Source organism: Mandrillus leucophaeus, unplaced genomic scaffold (genome assembly GCF_000951045.1).
Source record: "Mandrillus leucophaeus isolate KB7577 unplaced genomic scaffold, Mleu.le_1.0 Scaffold414, whole genome shotgun sequence".
Classification (NCBI taxonomy): domain Eukaryota; kingdom Metazoa; phylum Chordata; class Mammalia; order Primates; family Cercopithecidae; genus Mandrillus; species Mandrillus leucophaeus.
In genome coordinates, this window is record NW_012104410.1 from 1,427,335 (window position 1) to 1,434,507 (window position 7,173).

Consider the following 7,173-nt stretch of genomic DNA (forward strand, 5'->3'; position numbering starts at 1 on the left):
AGGGCCGGCGAGTCCGGGCGTGGCCCGGGAGCCGTCGTAGTGGACAGCTCAGGCAGATACCTCAGTGTCCTCGGAGTTTTGGGCAGGGCGTTGGGGTGGGGAGCGGGTAGGAAGAACTTGTCCTAGCCGGAGCAGGTTGTAGGGGCTGGGAAAGTAGAGGGGCGCTGCAGGAGAGGAGACTGCAAACGTGAGAGGAAGATTGCATTTATGATTTTAAAGGGGGTTGTATTATAGAGAAAAGATGGAAAGGGGATTTAGGCATGCAGCAGGAGGGATTAAAGTTAGACTTCGAGAGGGACTTTCCCTTGAAAGGAAAACACTAGGCAGAGGTAAAAACTTGGAGGGAAATAAAAAGTCTGCACACCGGTCCTGTGTTCCCTCAGTGCCAGGGAGAGGAAACTGAAGACTTCAGAGGGTCTCCGGAGGGCGCGTTTCTCCTGAAGTGCCTGTGGGAGTGGGTGGAGGGCTTGGGGGAGAGAGGACCCATCTGGGACTCGGCAAAAGGCATAACGAGGGTGGGGAGCCAATCCTGCTTGTGAAATCGAGTTTACTTTCTGCTTGCTAAATTAGGGGATGGTAAAGTAGGTGAAAGGCCTGCAAGGGGAAAATGCCTGGGGATGGAGAGAGAAACTCCTTTGGTGGGTGGCTTGTTTACAGATAGGGTTGGTTTCCAATTTCAGTATTGGCAGGATACTGAAAAGGAGCTGCTGTAACTGAAGGGATGGAGGTTAGGCTATGGGAAGAACTTACTAGTTTGGTGGAAGACTGATGCCAGTCAATACAAGCCAGTGAGGGAGACAGGATATTCACAGGAGCTGGTGTGTGCCGGCTAAGGACTGGGGATCACTAGACAGGGGGAGGGGAGGTGCTGGGGCACAGGGGAGGGGTAGGGCTGGATGCATCTTTCTGGTAGGAGAAGGTGGAGAGAAGAACTGGGGATGGGGAGGAGGGCACAGGGAGTCCTGGAAGAGGGGAAGGGGTCTGTCTCTTTAGTCTTAAACCAAGCAACTGGCAAGTTCCATACAGATTTATGCCTGGTTCTTGGAGAACCGCATGATCATCTTCTCCTCTAAGGGATCAGCCTCAACTCTCAGTTGCCTCCTCTCCTGGGCAGCCCTTCCCGGACCTTGATTTCACAAGGCCCCTTCCCCTCTAACCTCCCAAAATAACTTGTCCTGCCCTCCCCCCAGCCATATCTTTTTACACATGTCGGGCTCAGTTTTCTCAGGGTAAGGCTGGGGTTATGGGGACCCAGTGGGCCAGCTGGACCTCTGTCTGCGTGTTAACTGGCCCCTGTTTTGCTGTCACTTGGACTCCAGGATTGACTCTCGACACCCAGCCTGCACTTGCATGGCCCCTTTGCTCTCTGGTGTGGCAGGGCCAGATGGAAAACAGCTGGTTGGGTTTCCCTGTCTCCCTTCATTCCCAAACTTTGCGCAGATTCCCCCACAAGAAGTGACAGTGGAGAAAGAGATCGTGAAGGCACTGAAGCAGAGAGGATAAGGGTTGGGGGCTAGGGAGATACCTGGCCCATTAGGGCTCAGTTGCTCGCTCTGGCTTCCTTTCTACTCACCCCACTTCCTAACCACACATCCACAGAGCAGGATCCCAAATATCCTCTGAATAGGTGACTTGTTTATTCCCCATCCCATTCTACCAGGGCCATGGGATGTGAAGCCAGGATTCCCACATCCCTATGTCTGGGGACTCAGGCTGCTCTCAGGAGCCTCCATCTCATTTGTAAAACAGAGGATCCCACCTCCTAGGGTTGAGTATCATCTAGGGTAGCATACCTGGTGCATAGAAGGTCTCAGTTAATTGTAGCTGCTGGTTTTATTGTTATCTCCTAGCAGGATGGCAGAGTTGAGGGGTGGTCACCTCTTGGAGGGGTTACCTCTCCACACCCACCCCAGCCATCCAGCTTGCCTAGTCCTCTTTCGGATTCCCTGCTCTCCCTCAAACTTTGGTCTGGTCATGGAAATTCCTCCCGAAGTCTCTCACCCACCCTATGTTGCCTTCTCAAGTCCCAGATTCTCAGAGTCCTTTGTCCTGAAAGCCACGGGTAAGGAGAGAGACCAAGAGAGCTTGAGCTCTGGAGAGATGGCTGATGAGGGGCTGCGTGGGAAGAGGGGTCCTGGCAGCAGCTGGTGCTGGGGTGGAGGCAGGGGAGGAGAGAGGAGGGAGAGGGAAGAGCGATGGCTCCCAGTACTGGCTTTGGGAGGAGGAGACGGGGGAAAGTGGGCGAAGCGTTTATGGGTAGCAGGGAGGTGGAGTGTGGTTGGGTGCAGCTTTTGGTGCCGGGTAAGCTGGAATGGGTCTGTCTGTGAAGGTGTGTGTTTGTTGTCATTTTGACTTTTATTTATGTCCATAGCTATGTGAGTGCCTGTTGGGCCGGTGGGTGTTTGAAGGTGTGGGTTGCTCACACACAGGCCTGGGGCACTGCAGAGGGCCTGACACCTGCTCTTGGAACCTTTCCTAGAGTGAGTAAGAGTTAGAGCCTGCCTCATCCCAACTCCTTCCCTCAGCTTGCATGTTTCTATGTTAGGCGCCTGTGTTCACAGCCCTGCTGCAGTCACAGCCTGGGCTGGTGGAGCAGCAGCTGTATGTGGTGCACTGCTGGCTCCATGAAATATTTAAAGTTACAGGGATGTGACCGGGTGATGCAGTCACTTAATGACTCTCACCCTCCCCTATTTTCGGGGCTGGACTCCGGGTTAATGGGACTGCTCTTTGTTGCTCTCAGCACTTTCTGCTTTTATCTATCCACCCTTCTCACCCCCACTAACCCTCACAACCACCCAGGAGGGAAGGCAGGTATTAGGGTGTTTATTTTACTTCTCAAGGGGAGGGTAGTATAGAGAGGTGTTGCTAAGATGGGCCACCTGGGCCAGGATATGAACGGTCAGGCTTCAATTCCTCCATCTGCTACCAACTCTCAGGGTGACTCTGGGGTTGCTCCTCCAACCCCCAACCGGACTCAGTTTCCTGATCTTCAAAATGAAGGGGACCAGGTGACTATGCAGGTTTCTTCTGCTCTAATATTCTGTTATTCTGAGTTGAGGGCGCTCCTGTCACACAGCCGGGAAGTCTCAGAAACAGGGTTAGAACCCAGGAGCCCCAGGACCTTACCTGCATCTTTGCCTTTCTCCCTGCCTGGCCAGTGTGGCAGAGGCACACTCCGGCTTGTTGAAAACGCGAGGCACAACACTTTTTATACACACAGTTCCGAGAAGGTAAGGCCAGAGACTGCTGTTATACACCCACAGGAGCAGCGACCCCATCCAAGTGGCCCCCCAGGAAGCCAGATGCTCATGCCAATGTGCTGCAGTTACTCAAATGTCTCTGGAAACTCTTGGAGTCATCTCAGAGCTTGAGGCATATGCTCTGACAATCCCCATGGGGGGTGAATCATTGCCCTTTAGGGTGGCCTTGCTCCTTTGGAAATGACCAAGAGCCTTTAAGGGCCAACCCTTGTGAAGACAGAGCGGGGCCAGGTGGGGAGTAAGCCTTGATCTGGAAGAGAGATGTGGGTCCCTGGCAGTGATACTGTGTGTCCTGCAGGGGTTGGAGCCCATCTAGAAGGCTTCCCTGCAAGAAGTTTCCAGAGCTTCTTGTGAGCCCCAGAAGCAGCATTGGAGTAGATGTGTGGCCTCCTAGGGGATGACTTGGAAGCCCAGCTTCCTCTGACTGTGTAAGGCCTGGTTTGCCTATGAAAAAAAGCCCAGCGTTGCAGTTCTGTCAGGCTTGAGTGCACACTCCCCCTGCAGCTGGTAGTCTTGGGAATGGGGCCAGAGCTGTGATTCAAACAGAGGGGATGCTCATTTTCAAAGTGCTTTGCCTCTTCATGAACCCCCAAATTCACTGGTAGGGTGAAAGAGACATCAAGAACAGCCAGTTGAACCCTTCAGGCTAGAGAGGAGACATCAAGGCAATAGGGAGGAACAGCTCTTCCAAGGACCAAAAGCCAGGCCAGCACTTTCCCCAGTAAACCAGATTTGGTGGCTATGGCAGGGTAATGGCTGAACCTAAAGCAAGGTCATGGACTAGATGACCTCTTGAGATGCATTTTTTTTTTTTTTTGAGACAGTCTTGCTCTGTCACCAGGCTGGAGTGCAGCGGCGCGATCTCAGCTCACTGCAACCTCCGACTCTCTGGTTCAAGTGATTCTCCTGCCTCAGCCTCCTGAGTAGCTGGGATTACAGGCACACACCACTATATCCGGCTAATTTTTGTATTTTTAGTAGAGACGGGGTTTCCCCGTGTTGGCCAGGATGGTCTCGGAGATGCATTTTAACACAATGGTCATCAACAGTCCAGAAGACCCAATACCTAGCTAGCCTCTAGCTAACCCCTTCTATCCCCAACCCTCTAAAAGGTTACATTTATTCTTTTAACAAATATTTATTGGATATTCCTATGCGTCAGATGTTATGCTAAGTGCTGGGGATACAGTGGAGCATAAAAGAGATACAGTCTGTCCATTGACACACAGCTTATGGCCTAGCAGGAGCCAGGGCAGTGGTGGGTGAGTCATGATCAGCCATGAGTTACGAAAGTGGAAGCACAGTATACTGCAGAATAAGGGGCATCAGGAAGGAGGTCAGCGTGACCTCTGACTGCAGGGACCCTCTTCTGCCCCCCACACTAGCTCCTGTCAGCACTGTGGTTAAACACCCAGCCTCTGGAGAAGTCTGCCTAAGGCCAAATCCTAGCTCTGCCACTTAGCAGCTTTGTAACTTTGGGCAAGGTGCTTAACCTCTCTGAGCCTCAATGTTCTCACCCTTAAAACTGGATTAACAATAGGTATCCCTATTATCATAATATATAGTGAGGGGTAGGAAGAGATAATGTCCATAATGTGCTTAGCGCCCCTTAAACACTTGCAACTGTTTTCTCCTTTGATTCTCGAAAAAAAAAAAAAAAGGATGAAGAATGGGGATTTCAGTGCTTTCAGAACTGATGGGGAAGTTGTCTATAGAAGCATAGCTCCTGCCTCTTTTCAGCCAGGTCCTGCTTCTCCCCAGCCTCGCTGGATCAGCTATTCTTGATGTCCAGCTGTGTCCTCATCAGCATGGACAATCACCCTGTTTTGCTAATTAACACCCGCCCTGTTAATGATTAAATCTAATGACTTTGACTTGCGGGTGGGAGGATGGAAAATTCCCCAGCCACAGGACAGGATGAGGGTAGGTTTCCAGGAATGGGAGGGCAAGGGCCCCTTGGGCTCTGGACATGTTCCTCTAGGTGACCGGGGAGCAGATGCCTGCTTTTCTCTTGGGGCTGCTCCGCAGGAGAGTGTGTACTGGGGGGTCATTTGAAAGTTACAGCCCAGCCCTCCTTCCCCGGTCCTCCCAGGCTTGGCAGAGGGTACTGGGCCCCAGCCCCAGCCTTGCATTCGTCTTGTCAAGGGTTAGCCGTTGCTTGTTGCTGTGGCTGGAGCATGGGGTCAGAAGTGAGAAGTCCCTAGGACTGCTGTAACAAAGTGCCACTAACTGGGTGGCTTAAAGAACAGGAATTAATTCTCTCACAATTCTGGAGGCTAGGAGTCTGGATTCAAGGTGTCAACAGTGCCATAGGCTTTAGGGAAGAATTCTGTGTGCCTCTTTCAGCTTTTAGCAGCTCTGGTGTTCCTTGGCTTATGGCAGCATAACTCTGATTTCTGCCTCTATCTTCACAAGGCCTTCTTCCCTCTTTTTTTTTTTTTTTTTTTTTTTTTTTTTTTTTTTTTTTTTTTGAGGCAGGGTCTTGCTCTGTGGCCCAGGCTGGAGTGAGTGCAGTGGTGTGATCTCAGCTTGAGGCAATCTCTGCCTCCTCGTTCACACAATCCTCCCCCGTCAGCCTCCCGAGTAGCTAAGACCACAGGCGTGCTCCACTACGCCTGGCTATACTTTGTATTTTTAGTAGAGACAGGTTTTCACCATGTTTGTCAGGCTGGTCTTGAACTCTTGACCTCGGGTGATCCACCCGCCTTGGCCTCCTAAAGTGTTGGGATTACAGGCGTGAGCCCCTGCACTCGGTGCTTCTTCCCTCTTGTGTGTCTGTGTTCTCTCCTCTCGAACAAGGACACCAGTCATTGAATTTAGGGCCCACCCCAAATCCAGTATAAGTTCATCTTGAAATTGTAATTAATTACATTAGCAAACACCTTATTTCTGTATTCTGAGGTTTTGGGTGGACCTGAAGTTTTGGGAGACACTAAGCAACCCACTACACGTGGGGAGAGTGCCTGACAGGGCAGGGAGATGGTCAGTGCTCTAGGATTAGGATAGGGGGTCCTGCCAGAGCAGGCATAGGAGGCCAGTGGCCCCCTGTCTCTCTCCCCTCCCCAACAAGAGGAGGATGTGTTCAGAATCCGTGGTTGGGGTTGGGCTGGTCTCAAGAGGCCTTAAAGAGGAGGCTACTAGTGGTGAAGAGGGGGAAGAAATGGGAGCAGCGGTGTTCTAGACTGGAGAAAAGAAGGCTGAGAGGAGGACTTGGAAGGGAAAACCTTGGGTCCCTGTAATTTAGTCCCAGTGGAAGGGGAGACTGTAACCTGTGTGATGAACAATCACAACTCGTCGTATGATGAAAAAATGAAGTTGCATTTTGCTGACATAGTCCAAGATGCATTTTGGTTTCATAATACTTGTTGTTTCCCAGCATTCCTTTATACTTTATTGCAGGGTGGACAGGGGTCAAGTTTTCCTTGCTTCTGGGTGAAAACCCAGGAAAGCCTCTGAACCTTGCTGCTCACTCTCAGGTGAGGGAGAGTCTTTATTCAGAAATTAGAACAACCAGGCCAATATATGAATCAAAACCTGAAACCATTTAGTGTCACTTCTCCGGGCTGCTGGGCCCTGCTTCGGTCAGAAGCTTGTGTGGGAAAGCAGGCTCTGCTCGGCTTCTCTGTCCTGCTCTCCCTCCTGCTCTGTCCCCAGCCTGGCCCTTCCCCCGCCCTCACTAGAAGCTGTTTCAGGGTCAGGTGTGTTGGTGAGGGGTGGGGTGGTGCAGAGCCGACTGGCAGGGGTAGATCAGTTTTGAGATCGCTTGGTACTCAGCCGCCTCCATCAGTTGGTACTCAGCCTCCTCCATCAGCTGGTACCACCCTCAGACTCTTTCTCTGTGTTCTCTGGTGATTATTCTCTGATGGGGGTTTTCCTGGGTCCTCAGGGTTCACCTCACCTGTGTCCCAGG